This window comes from Somniosus microcephalus, unplaced genomic scaffold (genome assembly GCF_052327205.1).
Source record: "Somniosus microcephalus isolate GS21.2 unplaced genomic scaffold, FLI_Smic_1.0 unresolved_chr1, whole genome shotgun sequence".
In the NCBI taxonomy this organism is placed as follows: Eukaryota; Metazoa; Chordata; class Chondrichthyes; order Squaliformes; family Somniosidae; genus Somniosus; species Somniosus microcephalus.
The window spans coordinates 103,296,581-103,312,170 of record NW_028225179.1 but is presented as its reverse complement, the minus strand read 5'-3'; the positions used below and the strand labels follow the sequence as shown (position 1 = coordinate 103,312,170).

At 45.7% G+C, this 15,590-nt stretch overlaps 1 pseudogene across 1 annotated transcript in view; it reads left to right on the top strand.

The window, feature by feature from the left end:
* Positions 1 to 14,695, top strand: part of LOC147095673 (zinc-binding protein A33-like) — a 35,375-nt pseudogene extending 20,680 nt beyond the window's left edge. The window contains exon 7 of the transcript XR_015074813.1: positions 14,164 to 14,695. The product of XR_015074813.1 is annotated as a zinc-binding protein A33-like (transcript). The remainder of the gene's footprint in view (positions 1 to 14,163) is intronic.
* Positions 14,696 to 15,590: the final 895 nt, after the last annotated feature.

Sequence of the window (15,590 nt, the reverse complement as noted above, 5' to 3'; positions counted from 1 at the left end):
CTCTACAGATACTGTACCTAGAGAACGTGTACTGAATAAATGACTAGCTAGAAGCTAGCTGTGTTCATAATAAGAATGTCTCGTTATTAATGAACATAACAGTTTCCCCTGGCTGGAGTGTCTAGAACTCGGGGGCATAGTCTGAGGATAAGTGGTAGGCCATTTAAGACCGAGATGAGGAGGAATTTCTTCACTCAGAGGGTTGTGAATCTTTGGAATTCTCTGCCCCAGAGGACTGTGGATGTTGAGTCTTTGAGTATAGTCAAGGCTGAGATAGATAGATTTTTGGACTCTATGGGAATCAAGGGATATGGAAATCGGACGGGAAAGTGGATGTAGTGGCGCTTCTTAGTTTCCAAACAGGCAGCCACTGAGCTGTGGGGCTGTTAACAACGAGTAGACGCGTGTCGAAATAAAACGTTGCCAAACGTAGCTTTGTCTTTTAAACTGTTTACTATAACACTTCACGAACAGAATTACAAAGCAAACACGTATAAAAGAACACGGTCAAAAACTGTATTGCTCCAAACCTCACAACTTCTGCCTCCTTCAGCCACGTGGAGTTTAAACTGTAAAATGGCTGCATACCATGTGTGGCTTAGGGACTGTACCATTGTGGCAAGAATGAAGGGGGTGTCTCGGACTATACTACTGGAGCAAGAAAATAGGGGGTTTCTTAATACAATAAGTCAATCAGGTAAATTAACTGTATTATGCTATTTAACCAATATTTTAAAGTATTTTCTTAAGCTTTTATGGCTCTTACATTCCGGCCCCTAATTGACTAGGCACATGAAGCGTATCAATTACTCAAACATTAAGAGTCATAAACTAATGAGTTCAACATATTTACAATATAAGTGTCCACTTTTTTCATTCAGGAACTTTTCACGCTGCTTCTTGTAGCAGGCAGAGCTTTGTGATTGGTCTTTCCAGGGTACTGGTCTTGGTTTGCAAACAAACGCGACGAACGACGCCTCTGGAGTCTGGCATGGTCTTAATTATTTTTCCCATCAACCAAGAATTTCTAGGGGCTGAATCATCCACGATTAAGACAATGTCTCCGACAATGAAGTTCCTCTTTATTTTGGACCATTTTTGACGCTCCTGTAGCAGAGGTAAGTATTCTCTTGTCCATCTGGTCCAGAAAAGGTCTGACATATACTGAACTTGCCTCCACTTCCGACGGGCATACAGATCTTCCCTTTTGAAGACTCCCGGGGGCATGGCTGGCTGTGTTTTCAACAACAACAGGTGGTTCGGAGTCAGGGCTTCGAGGTCATTGGGATCATCTGATGTCTTAGTTATCGGTCGGTCATTAATGATGGCTTCGACCTCGCACAGAATGGTTTGGAGTCCCTCGTCGTCGAGCGGTGCTGCTTCAGTACAGAACTGGGTAGTTTTCTTACGGTGCGTATCTGTCTTTCCCAGACACCTCCATGGTGGGATGCAGCCGGAGGATTGAAGATCCACTTAATTCCTGTTTGCATCATGGCTTCCTGTATTTTAAGCCTATTCCAACCTTCAATAGCTTCCCGTAGTTCTCTCTCCGCTCCGACGAAATTAGTGCCATTATCAGAACGCATAATGGACACCTGACCTCTTCTACAGACAAAGCGCCGCAAGGCGTTAATACAGGAATCAGTGTCAAGCGTGTGTGCCACCTCAATATGAACTGCTCTGATGGTCAAACAAGTGAAAAGCACACCATATCTCTTGACAAGGCTCCGTCCTCGCTTTACCTCGAAAGGCCCGAAATAGTCCACCCCTACGTTTGTAAATGGGGGCTTGTCTGGTAACAAATGGTCTTCAGGCAGGTCTGCCATTTTCTGCTCCCCAGCTCTAGCGTGTAACCATCTGCAAACAATGCATTCAGAGAGTATTTTTCTTATTACAGAATTAGCTCCTGGAATCCAGTATCTTTGTCTTAGCTTCGCAAGCACGTGATTCCTCCCACTGTGTCCAATACTCTGGTGTATATGCTGAAGAATGAGAGTAGCAACCCGGAGGTCCTTAGAAAGGATAGCAGGATGCTTGGCCTCCTCTGGCATAGCAGATTTGTTTAGTCTCCCTTCCACCCTCAGTACTCCATCTTGCAGTGTAGGGTCCAGCTTGTAGATATGATTACCTTTCTTGATTGGAGTATTTCGCTGTAAAGCTTCGATTTCTTCTGAGTATCTTTGTCTTTGACTGAAGCAAACTATCTCCATCTCAGCCTTGGCCAAATCCTCCACGGTCAATGAATTCTTACCCAATGTGGTCTTGTGCTGATGCATATACTGCTGTAGAAGCATTCTCTGCTTATCGGGGTTACTTTCAGACTGACTGATAGTGGCTCGGTACTCTTTTCTCTTACCACTCAGGTGTAGCAGCAACTCTTTCAACCTTAGAAACCATGCAACTGCTTTCCTCAACTGGTGCCATCCTGAGAAATGGTTAACAAGCTTGTTCACTGTGTCAAAGTTCTCTTTCGTAGTTATGAGATTTACTGTGACTGATCTCTTGACTTCGACGTCGTCTTCAGCAATCTGACTTGGCATATCTGGTCTTTCTGGCCATGATCTCTCTGTTTCCAGCAGATAACTTGGGCCTTGTATCCAATTTTCACTCCTCATGAAGTTTTCAGCCTTCAATCCCCGTGAGGCTTGATCTGCTGGGTTTAATGAGGTGTTTACATACCTCCATTGAGATGGTTGTGTAGCTTCTCTAATGGATGAGATTCTGTTTGCTACGAAGGTCTTGAAGCGTATCTTCTCATTCTCTATATACTTCAGCACCGTCGTGCTATCCGTCCAGAAGACAGATTCTTCTAGTGGGAGCTGTAACTCTTTCTGCATCGCCTGGTCAACTTTAACTGCAACAACCGCTGCCGTCAACTCCAGTCTCGGGATGGTGACCTGCTTCAGCGGAGCCACCCTGGATTTCCCCATGAGGAAGGCACAATGTTTCTGGCCCTGTTGATTTGTCAGCATGAGGTAAGTAGCCGTGCCATAGCCGTCCTCACTGGCGTCCAAGAAATGATGTAGTTGAGCCGTCTTTGTAACTCCAAAACTCACGGGCTTGATACATCTACTGACGTTGAAGCTAGAAAGTTGTTGCAAATCCGTCAACCATCTGTGCCATCTCTGAGCTTGACCTTCTGGGATATCTTCATCCCATCCTCTCTTGTCTCTACACAGCTCTCGTAGCATCAGCTTCACCGGCAGAATGAGTGGTGCCAGGAATCCAAGAGGGTCGTAGATGGAACTGACCACGGAGAGAATCCCTCGTCTTGTGGATGGTCTTTCGTTCACCATTATCCTGAAGTTGAACGTGTCTGACTCAATGCACCATTATACACCAAGAGCTCTCTCGATAGGAAGGACATCGTGGCTCAGGTCCAGATCTTTGACTTCAGTGGCTCTTTCCTTTTCTGGGATAGACGCTAGAACTGCTCTGCTGTTGCTTATCCACTTAGTCAGATGGAATCCTCCATTCGAACACAGAGTTCTAAGGTCTCTTGACAGTGCGATGGCATCGTCTTCTGTTGACACGGACTTCAGACAGTCATCGACATAAAAGTTTCTGAAGATTGTCTCCACAGCCTCTGATGGTGCTTTGCCTTTGCCATCTTCTGCAGTTTTTCTGAGAGCGTAGCTTGCACAGCTGGGAGATGATGTGGCTCCGAACAAGTGTACGGCCATTCTACATTCCACCATCGCTTGACTAACGTTGCCATCTGGCCACCAAAGGAAACGCAGAAGATCAGCATCTTCATCAGGGATTCTGACTTGGTAGAACATTGATTCTATATCTGCCATCATGGCAACGAGCTCTTGTCTAAACCTAGTCAAGACGCCAATGAGGGTATTAGTAAGATCAGGACCTTGAAGCAGCTGGTCATTCAGTGAAGTTCCTCTGAATGAGGCGGCGCAGTCAAACACTACACGGATCTTTTTCTTCTTTGGGTGATACACACCGTGATGAGGAATGTACCAGACCCTTCCATCGTCTCTGTTCAACTGTTCCTCGGGCACTTTTACAGCATAGCCTTTCGCTATGATGTTTCTCATGAAGCCTTTGTAGTCTTCATGAAAGTCGGGGTTCTTGTTCAGCTTTCTCTTTAGACTGATGGAGCGTTGCTCTGCTATGCAGCGATTGTTCGGCATCTTCGCGGTCTGTTTTCTCAGTGGCAAACCAATGTGACAGTGGCCATCAATGAACTGTGTAGACCTTGTCATCAAATCCATGAACTGATGGTCTTCTTGTGACATCTCTGTCTTTTCCTCACAGCTGCGTTCTGAAAAGTCTGCGTTGAACTGCTGTATCAACAGCTCTTCAATGCTTGCGATAGAGATGCGATTAACTGTGACATTTTGTCGTTCCTCCTTGTTCGACTTGTTGCCATCATCTCTCCTTACCGGTCCATTGACTACCCATCCAAGGGCTGTCCTGACGGCGTAGGGTCCGTCATCCTTGCTGTTTATCACCTGCCATGGCTCCATAGTTTTGTAGGCATTGGTTCCAATTAATAGGCCAATTTCTGCTTCAATGTATGGGAGACGCACCTTTTCTAGGTAAGGCCATCTATCCACATCCTTCTGCAGGGCTAAGTTCCCTATTCTAACAGGAATCTCCCTCTGTGTGAAAACATTAGGCAGGTCTATGAAGTCCTTCTCTTCAAGTCCACACACTTCTAAGTCTGACAGGATATAACTTTGCATTGACTTCTCATGACCCATGGTGCGTAATAGGATTTCTGTTCTTCTGCCTCTAACGTTCAGCTGTCGCATGAGTGATTCTGTGCAGAACGTTGCTGAACTATCTGGATCCATGAAGGCATAAGTCTCCACAAGCTTCTCGCTCCTCTTAGACTTGATCTTTACTGGTACGATGGCAAGAATACAATCACTGTCACCGGCCCCAGTGAGTCCACAAGTCTCTGGTTCTAGCGACACCAGAGCACTTGAAACAACCTTCTCATCGGTATTGTTTTCTGCACTCTTCTTAGAGACTTGTTCTTCTTTATGGATATGCAGCAGACTGGGATGTTTCCGAGTGCACTCTCTGCATGTTGTTCTTTGCTTACAGTTTCTACTCAGGTGCCCCTGAGAGAGACATCCAAAACATAGGCCGTTGTACTTCAGGAATTCGATTCTGTCCTTATGTGGCTGTGCTTTGATGTCGCTGCAGAAATCCAATGTATGATTCTTCTGGCAGAATAAGCATGGCTTCTGAAAGGCATTAGCAGGCGTCACTGTGCTGCTCTTTTTGGGAGATGAGTTCTGGGGCCTCTCTTCCTCGGCCTGAGTGACGATAGTTGCAAAGCTGCTTCCCCTGGAACCACCTTTCCTGAGAGTCTTTGATTCAACAGGCTTGGCTTTCACTCTTCCATCGGTGGTCGGGCTGGCGTCCTGGATGTTTCCAAACAATGGGTCCCTAGCAATTTTAGCCTGTTTGTCTATGAAATTCACTAAGTCTGCAAACCTGGCTCTACTTTTCCGTCTCTCCATTATCTCAAAGGCTGTTCTTCTCCATTGTTCTCTCATCCTGTAAGGAAGCTTAGAGATGATGATTCTCATAGTCGTAGGATTGTCCATCTCTTCCATGAATTCAACATCCTCCATGGTGTTGCAACATCCTATGAGGAAAAGAACATATGCGTTCAATGCCTCTCCGTCCTCCGATCTGATCTGTGGCCACTTGGTAGCCTTTTCAATATATGCAGTGGCTATCTTCAGCTCGTTACCATAGTGCTCCTGCAGCAACTTCCTGGCTTCTATGTATCCCCGGTCCGGTCTCATGTGTTCACAGCTTCTGACCAGGTCTTGTGGTTTACCACTGGTGCACTGTCCCAGGTAGTACAACTTATCACTGCTGCTCTCTGTTTTGGAGTCAATGGCTTGTTCAAAGGATCTGATGAAGGGCTTATACTTGAGTGGGTCGCCTTGGAACACTGGTATGTCTCTTTGAGGGAGTCAAAACAGATTCTGTTGTTTTACAAGCATCTCTGTAATTTCGTTCTGACGTTGCATCACTCGGTATAGGCTTCTCCCTGTGTCTTCAGGCCTCTGGTGGTCATCAGCAGGGTCTAGTCTAGACCGTCTGACGTCTGGGGTAGCATCACGTGCTCCTGTTAGTGGAGAGGCCACTCTTCCACGCTGTAATGGCAGGGGATTGCCTTCGGACTCTCTTGTAACTCTTGAAGGTGCCCTGGATCCAACTCTATGTGACAACATTGACTGGCAGTATTCGCTCCCGCCGTCCCGTGAGCTTTCATAATCTTCATACGTACTCAACCTGGCGTCTGAGACCGCGATAGCTGTTTTTATCTCCAGCTGTTCTTTCTTTGCCTGCACCTGGGCCTGTTGGGCCTGCAGTTGGGCCTGCAGTTGGGCCTCTTGGACCTGCAGTTTGGCCTCTTCCCGTTCAAGAGCTTGCTTCTCCGCTAAAGATGCTGCGCGCGCCATCAACGCTGCCCATTCAACCTCCTCTCTCGTGCGTCGCGACGAGCTTGTGGTAGAAGCGACTGACCTGCGTCTAGAAACAGAGCTACCTTCTTTTCGATTTTTGCTTGGTCTGGCGGAAGTCTCTGAAATGCTATCGTCTGGTCCGACTTCATCGTCAACTTTCTCTTTCTCTGCTGTATCAGCATCTTGACGAATCTTTAACATCCACTGTTCTGTGGCCTTGATATAGTCCTTAATGCTGGTTGATTTAAGATCAAACCAGTTGTGCTGATCAGCGTTTCCCTCTTCTTCAGACAGAAGTGCTAATACATCTTCATTGAGTACATTAAATTCTTCATGCAGCTTGGAGAAATCGTAATACATTATGTCTTCAGCTTTCTTAATATTAGCATTATCTTCCATGAGACGATCAATTATCTTCATTTTTCCAGTTATCTGAGCTAATTTAGCCTTCCTTGCACCTATGCTTCTATGTAACTTCTCTTCCATTGCCTTTGGCGGGAGCTTTATTTCCCTCTTTTGGCCAGCAATCCTTCTGGCTGGGGGAAGCTCCTGGCTCCGTAAGGCCTCGGCCATTTTACCCGCAGCTCTTATTTAGCTTCTCAATAGAATGAACAAAGCAAGTAACAGTCACTGTACCTTCGCTTTCTTATATTGTTGTCTGGCTCCGTGACCATTCATGTATACGTTCGCCGACGATTCCGTCCTTTCCTTCTTAGGGAGCAAGTTTTTGACTAATGTAGTGGCGCTTCTTAGTTTCCAAACAGGCAGCCACTGAGCTGTGGGGCTGTTAACAACGAGTAGACGCGTGTCGAAATAAAACGTTCCCAAACGTAGCTTTGTCTTTTAAACTGTTTACTATAACACTTCACGAACAGAATTACAAAGCAATCACGTATAAACGAATACGGTCAAAAACTGTATTGCTCCAAACCTCACAACTTCTGCCTCCTTCAGCCACGTGGAGTTTAAACTGTAAAATGGCTGCATACCATGTGTGGCTTAGGGACTGTACCATTGTGGCAAGAATGAAGGGGGTGTCTCGGACTATACTACTGGAGCAAGAAAATAGGGGGTTTCTTAATACAATAAGTCAATCAGGTAAATTAACAGTATTATGCTATTTAACCAATATTTTAAAGTATTTTCTTAAGCTTTTATGGCTCTTACAGTGGAGTTGAGGTCAATGATCAGCCTTGATCTTATTGCCATGTTACAACAGTGACTATACTCCAAAAAAGTACTTCATTGGCTGTAAAGCTCTTTGAGACGTCTGGTGGTCGTGAAAGGCGCGATATAAATGTAAGTCTTTTTTTCTATTGAATGGCAGAGCAGGCTCGAGGGGCCGTATGGCTCACTCCTGCTCCTATTTCTTATGATAGCAAAATGCTGCAGATGCTGGAAATCCAAAATAACAACAGAAAATGCTGGAAAAACTCAGCAGACCAGACAACATCTGTGGAGGGAAAATAGAGTCAACGTTTCGGGTCAAACCCTTTGTCAAGACTGGGTTGACAAAGGGTTTGACCCGAAACGTTGACTCTATTTTCTCTCCACGGATGTTGCCTGGACTGCTGAGTTTTTCCAGCATTTTCTGTTGTTATTTCCTATTTCTTATGTTCTGCTGTTCTATCTTCTCTGTCTAGACCACTCATGATTTTGAATACCTCCTCTCAATCTTCTCTGCTCTAAGGAGAACAACCCCAGTTTCTACAGTCTATCCACATAATTGAAATCTCTCATCCCTGGAACCATTCTTGTAAATCTTTGCTGCACCCTCTCTAAAGCCTTCACATCCTTCTTAAAGTATGGTGTCCAGAATTGGACACAATACCCCAGTTGTGGCCGAACCAGTGCTTTATAAAGCTTCAGCATAACTTCCTCGCTTTTGTACTCTATGCCTCTATTTATAAAGCCCAGGATCCCGTATGCTTTTTTAACCGCTTTCTGAACCTGCCCTGCCACCTTCAGCGATTTGTGCACATATACCCCCAGGTCTCTCTGTTCCTGCACCCCCTTTAGAATTGTATCCTTTAGTTTAGATTGCCTCTCCTCGTTCTTCCTACCAAAATGCATCACTTCACTCTTTCCTGCGTTAAACTTCAGCTGCCACGGGTCCCCCCATTCCACCAGCCTGTTTATGTCTTCTTGAAGTCTTATCACTGTCCTCCTCATTGTTCACTATACTTCCAAGTTTTGTGTCATCTGCAGATTTTGAAATAGTGCCGTGTACACCTGTAATCGTTAATATATATCAAGAAAAGCAGTAGTCTTAGTACCGACCCCTGGGGAACACCACTGTACCTTCCTCCAGTCTGAAAAGCAACCGTTCAGCACTACACTCTGTTTCCTGTCACTTAACCAATTTGATATCCATGTTGCCACTGTCCCTTTTATTCCATGGGCTTCAGTTTTGCTGGCAAGCCTATTATGTTGCACTTTATCAAATGCCTTTTCAAAGTCCATGTACACCACATCAACCCTCTCTGTTAGCTCATCAGAAAATTCAATCAAGTTGGTTAAACACGACTTGCCTTTAACAAATCCATGCTGGCTTCCTTTAATTAATCCACACTTGTCCAACTGACTGTTAATTTTGTCCCGGATTATCATTTCTAAAAGCTTCCCCACCACCGAGGTTAAGCTGACTGGCCTATAGTTGCTGGGTTTATCCTTACACTGTTTTTTGAACAAGGGTGTAACATTTGCAATTCTCCAGTCCTCTGGCACCACCTGCATATCCAAGGAGGATTGGAAGATTATGACCAGTACCTCCGCAATTTCCAACTTTACTTCCCTCAGCATCCTAGGATGCAGCCCATCTGGTCCTGGTGACTTATCTACTTTAAGTACAGCCAGCCTTTCTAGTACCTCCTCCTTAACAATTTTTATCCAATCCAGTATCTCAACTACCTCCTCTTTCACTATGACTTTGGCAGCATCTTCTTCCTTGTTAAAGACAGATGCAAATACTCATTTAGTACCTCAGCCATACCCTCTGGCTCCAGGCGTAGGTCTCCATTTAGGTCTCTAAGCGGCCCCACCCCTCCTCTTACTACCCGTTTACTATTTATATGCCTACAGAAGTCTTTTAGATTCCCTTTTATGTTAGCTGCCAATCTATTCTGATACTCTTTGCCCCTCTTATTTCCTTTTTCATTTCCCCTCTGAACTTTCTGTATTCAGCCTGGCTCTCGCTTGTATTCTCAACCTAACATCTGTCATATGCCCCTTTTTCTGCTTTATCTTACTCTCTATCTGGCTTTGGTTGCCCTACCTTTCCCCCTTGTGCGAATGTACCTCAATTCTACATGAACCATCTCTTCTTTAAAGGCAGCCCATTGTTCGATTACAGTTTTTCCTGCCAATCTTTGATTCCAATTTACCCAGGCCAGATCCATTATCAACCCACTGAAATTGGCCCTCCTCCAGTTAAGTATTTTCTAGATTGCTCTTTGTCCTTTTCCATAGCTAACCTAAGCCTTATGATACTATGATCACTGTTCCCTAAATGTTTCTCTGTTGAAACGTGATCCACCTGATCCACCTCATTCCCCAGAACCAGATCCAGAAATGCCTCCTTCCTCATTGGGCCAGAAACGTACTGATCAAGAAAGTCCTCCTGACCACACTTCAAAAATTCATCCCCTTCTCTGCCCTTTACACTATTACTATCCCAGCCTATATTAGAATAATTGAAGTCCCCGATTATCACTACTCTATAGTTCCTGCACCTCGCTGTAATTTCCCTGCAAATTTGCTCCTCTGTCTCCTTCCCACTAGTAGGTGGCCTATAGAATACACCTAGTAGTGTAATGACACCTCTGTTGTTTCTCAACTCTAACCACATAGATTCTGTCCTTGACCCCTCCAGGATATTCTCCCTCTCCAGCACTTTAATATTCTCCTTAACCGATACTGCCACCCTACCTCCTTTCTTTCCTACCCTATCTTTCCTAAACGCATTATATCCAGGAGTATTTAATACCCAACCCTGCCCTTTTTTGAGCCAGGCCTCCGTTATCGTCATGACATCATATTTTCATGTGGCCATTTGCACCTGCAGCTCACCAACCTTATTTACCACACTTCATGCAGTTACACACATGCACTGTAAACCTATCTTAGACCTTCTTGTATTCTCTCTTAGTCTGACCACACCGAACACCATACTATCTCTTACGCTAGTGCTATCTGTATCTCCCACACTTTTGTGCACCTTGTTTCTCCTTTCTAATGCTACACCCTGGTGCCCACTCCCCTGCCAAATTAGTTTAAACTCTCCCCAACAGCACGAGTAAATCCTCCAAGAGGATATTGGTTCACGGCTCTGTTGAGGTGCAACCCATCCGGCCTGTACGGTCCCAACTCCCCCAGAACCAGTTCCACTGTCCCAGGAATCTAAAGTCCTCCCTCCTGCACCATCTCTCCAGCCGCGCGTTCATCTGCTCAATCTTCCTATTTCTATACACACTCGTGCATGGCACCGGGAGTAATCTGGAGATTACTACCTTTGAGGTCCTGCTTTTTAATCTCTTTCCCAGCTCCCTAAAAGCTGCCTGCAGGACCTCAACCCTCTTTCTACCTATGTCGTTGGTACCAATATGAACCATGACCTCTGGCTGGTCACCGTCCCTCTCAATGTTCTGCAGCCGCTCAGTGACATTCTTGACCCTGGCACCAGGGAGTTAACATACCATCCTAGAATCACGTCTGCAGCTGCAGAAACACCTGTCGGTTCCCTGAACAATTGAATCCCCTCCACCACACCACCCCCCACCCCCCCACACACAGCTGAGCCAGCCGTGGTGTCGTGGACTTGGCTCTGGCTGTACTCTCCAGAGGAACTATCGCCCTCGCCAGTATATACTGGTCGGAGAGCGAGATGCACTCAGGGGTCTCCTGCACTACCTGCCTGCTCCTCCACTTCTGTCTGGCGGTCACCCATTCCCTCGCTGCCTGCACTCGTTTAAGCTGCAGGGTGACCACCTCCTCAAATGTGCGATCCATGTAGCTCTCAGACTCACAGATGTACCGCAGTGACGCCAGCTGCTGCTCAAGCTCCGAAACCCGGAGCTGGACCTCCTCCAACCAACGACACTTCCTGCACATGTGGTTGTCCAGGACACTGGAAGCATCCTGGATTTCCCACATGGCACAAGATGTTCATTCCACGGGACTGAGGTGCCATGCCAGGCCTCTAATTAATTGACTATTAATGAACTTAGCAGAAATAAACTTAGAACTTAAAAAAAAACACTCACCTACACTCACCAATCAGCTCCTTGCCTTGTGCTGACATCACTTCAGGTTTTTTACTCTGACGTCACTCTTTCAAATTCTGCCTGTGTTGAGTTGCTCCCAGCTCAGGCCCTGCTCAGGTCCGCTGCTTCCTTGTTCCTACCTGACCCTGGACTCACTGGACAGTGATCAGACTGGGAGCCTGGGCTGATTGTGTTCCTCTCTGACCCAGGACCCACTGGACAGTGATCAGACTGGGAGCCCGGGCTGATTGTGTTCCTCTCTGACCCAGGACTTGCTGGACAGTGATCAGACCGGGACCCCGGGCTGATTGTGTTCCTCTCTGACCCAGGACCCACTGGACAGTGATCAGATTGGGAGCCCGGGCTGATTGTGTTCCTACCTGACCCAGGACTCACTGGACAGTGAGCAGACTGGGAGCCCGGACTGATTGTGTTCTTCTCTGACCCAGGACCCACTGGACAGTGATCAGACTGGGACCCTGGGCTGATTGTGTTCCTCTCTGACCCAGGACTCACTGGACAGTGATCAGACTGGGACCCTGTAATATCTGTTCACTGTACACACTGGAGTCTGGGAATATATCTAAATGTACACTGTACCCAGTCTGTAAAATCTGTTCACTGTACATACTGGAGTCTGGAATTATATCTAACTGTACACTGTACCCAGTCTGTAATATCTGTTCACTGTACATACTGGAGTCTGGGAATATATCTAACTGCACACTGTACCCTGTCTGTAATATCTGTTCACTGTACATACTGGAGTCTGGGAATATATCTAACTGTACACTGTACCCAGTCTGTAATATCTGTTCACTGTACACACTGGAGTCTGGGAATATATCTAACTGCACACTGTACCCTGTCTGTAATATCTGTTCACTGTACATACTGGAGTCTGGGAATATATCTAACTGCACACTGTACCCAGTCTGTAATATCTGTTCACTGTACACAGTGGAGTCTGGGAATATATCTAACTGTACACTGTACCCAGTCTGTAGTATCTGTTCACTGTACATACTGGAGTCTGGGAATTTATCTAACTGCACACTGTACCCTGTCTGTAATATCTGTTCACTGTACATACTGGAGTCTGGGAATATATCTAACTGTACACTGTACCCAGTCTGTAATATCTGTTCACTGTACACACTGGAGTCTGGGAATATATCTAACTGCACACTGTACCCTGTCTGTAATATCTGTTCACTGTACATACTGGAGTCTGGGAATATATCTAACTGTACACTGTACCCAGTCTGTAATATCTGTTCACTGTACATACTGGAGTCTGGGAATATATCTAACTGTACACTGTACCCAGTCTGTAATATCTATTCACTGTACACACTGGAGTCTGGGAATATATCTAACTGTACACTGTACCCAGTCTGTAATATCTGTTCACTGTACATACGAGTCTGGGAATATATCTAACTGTACACTCTACCCAGTCTGTAATATCTGTTCGCTGTACACACTGGAGTCTGGGAATATATCTAACTGTACACTGTACCCAGTCTGTAATATCTGTTCACTGTACACACTGGAGTCTGGGAATATATCTAACTGCACACTGTACCCTGTCTGTAATATCTGTTCACTGTACATACTGGAGTCTGGGAATATATCTAACTGCACACTGTACCCAGTCTGTAATATCTGTTCACTGTACACAGTGGAGTCTGGGAATATATCTAACTGTACACTGCACCCAGTCTGTAATATCTGTTCACTGTACATACTGGAGTCTGGGAATGTATCTAACTGCACACTGTACCCTGTCTGTAATACCTGTTCACTGTACATACTGGAGTCTGGGAATATATCTAACTGTACACTGTACCCAGTCTGTAATATCTGTTCACTGTACACACTGGAGTCTGGGAATATATCTAACTGCACACTGTACACTGTCTGTAATATCTGTTCACTGTACATACTGGAGTCTGGGAATATATCTAACTGTACACTGTACCCAGTCTGTAATATCTATTCACTGTACACACTGGAGTCTGGGAATATATCTAACTGTACACTGTACCCAGTCTGTAATATCTGTTCACTGTACACACGAGTCTGGGAATATATCTAACTGTACACTCTACCCAGTCTGTAATATCTGTTCACTGTAAATACTGGAGTCTGGGAATATATCTAACTGTACACTGTACCCAGTCTGTAATATCTGTTCACTGTACGTACTGGAGTCTGGGAATGTATCTAACTCTACACTGTACCCAGTCTGTAATATCTGTTCACTGTACACACTGGAGTCTGGGAATATATCTAACTGTACACTGTACACAGTCTGTAGTATTTATTGATACAGAAATTATGGACTGGGGGCTGAGTCCAGTTCTACAGACATCAAATATTAACTTGTGTCCGTCCACCTTCCTCTGTCTAAAATTTTTAACATGATGTCATTTTTATTTTCCCAGTCCCAGCCTCACTGACCCTGGACCCAAACACAGCGCATCGTAGACTCATCCTGTCTGAGGACTGGAAAGTGTGCGAGACAGTAACAGAGGATTACTGCTTCCTGATAACCCAGAGAGATTCGATACGTGTCTTTTTGTCCTGGGGTCGCAGGGATTCACATCAGGGAAACACTACTGGGAGGTGGAGGTCGGCAACAAGGCTAAGTGGGATGTGGGTGTGGCCAGAGAGTCAGTTAATAGGAAGGGACAGATAACACTGGGGCCAGAACATGGATATTGGGCTGTGCGTCTGAGAAATGGGAATGAATATAGAGCTGTTGTTCTGCTGACCCCGAGTGTGAAGCCCAGGACCATCGGAGTTTACCTGGACTATGAGGGAGGACAGGTGAGCTTTTACAATGCTGATGATATGTCTGATCTCGACACTTTCACTGACACATTCACTGAGAAACTCTTTCCTTATTTCTTTCCTGGATCCTACGAAGAAGGTAAAAATGCTGCTCCTCTTATACTGCGTCAGTTCAAACCGTAGGTTCCTAAACTGATGTGTCTGAGTACGGAGAGAATGTGTCCACTGCTGGTCGAATCTTGCACATCTCACACAGTAACTTTGAAACAGCACCCCATTCATTCTCACTCTACCACAGAAGGCTGTGGAGGCCAAGTCACTGAATATATTTAAGGAAGAGACAGATAGATTTCTAGACGCAAAAGGCGTCAAGGGGTATGGGGAGAGAGTGGGAATATGGTATTGAAATAGAGGATCAGCCATGATCATATTGAATGGCGGAGCAGGCTCGAAGGGCCGAATGGCCTACTCCTGCTCATAATTTTCTATGTTTGTAACAGCACTGGGAAAGGGGCTTGGCAATAAATGGTGGGGTTGAGAATGTTGGGCTGGCGAATTTTAAGTGATCCTTGCACTGAGCTCATGGGCTGTGATCACGGACTGGGATGTGCATTACTGTGCAGGGTGAAGAGGTCCCAATGTGAGCTCCTGGCTGCTTGCACCAGCTGTCCAATCTGGAACTCTTCACTCCTGGTCATTCCACCGTGAGAGGCCCTGCTGCTCTTTGTGAATCCGGGGTCCGTGTTACAAATTCCAGCAGTGCCGCTCACCATCAGGAAACCGGAGTAACGGGATCCCGGAGTCACATTGCACTGTTCACATGCACGCAGGGGCTAGTAGAGTAAAAATATATAAAATATACAACAGTTTTATATAAATGGGTAAAATTGGCTCCGGAAAGGCTGAAGCAACAAGGGGTTCGCTGAGTTACACCTGGTGGTTGTAGTAAGAGAAGAACAGATCATCATAGGAACTTGCATAACCTGGCTCCAGACCAGATGGAGATCTCCATAACCTGGCTCCAGACCAGCTGAAGATCTCCATAACCTGGCCACAGACCAGCTGAAGATCTCCATAA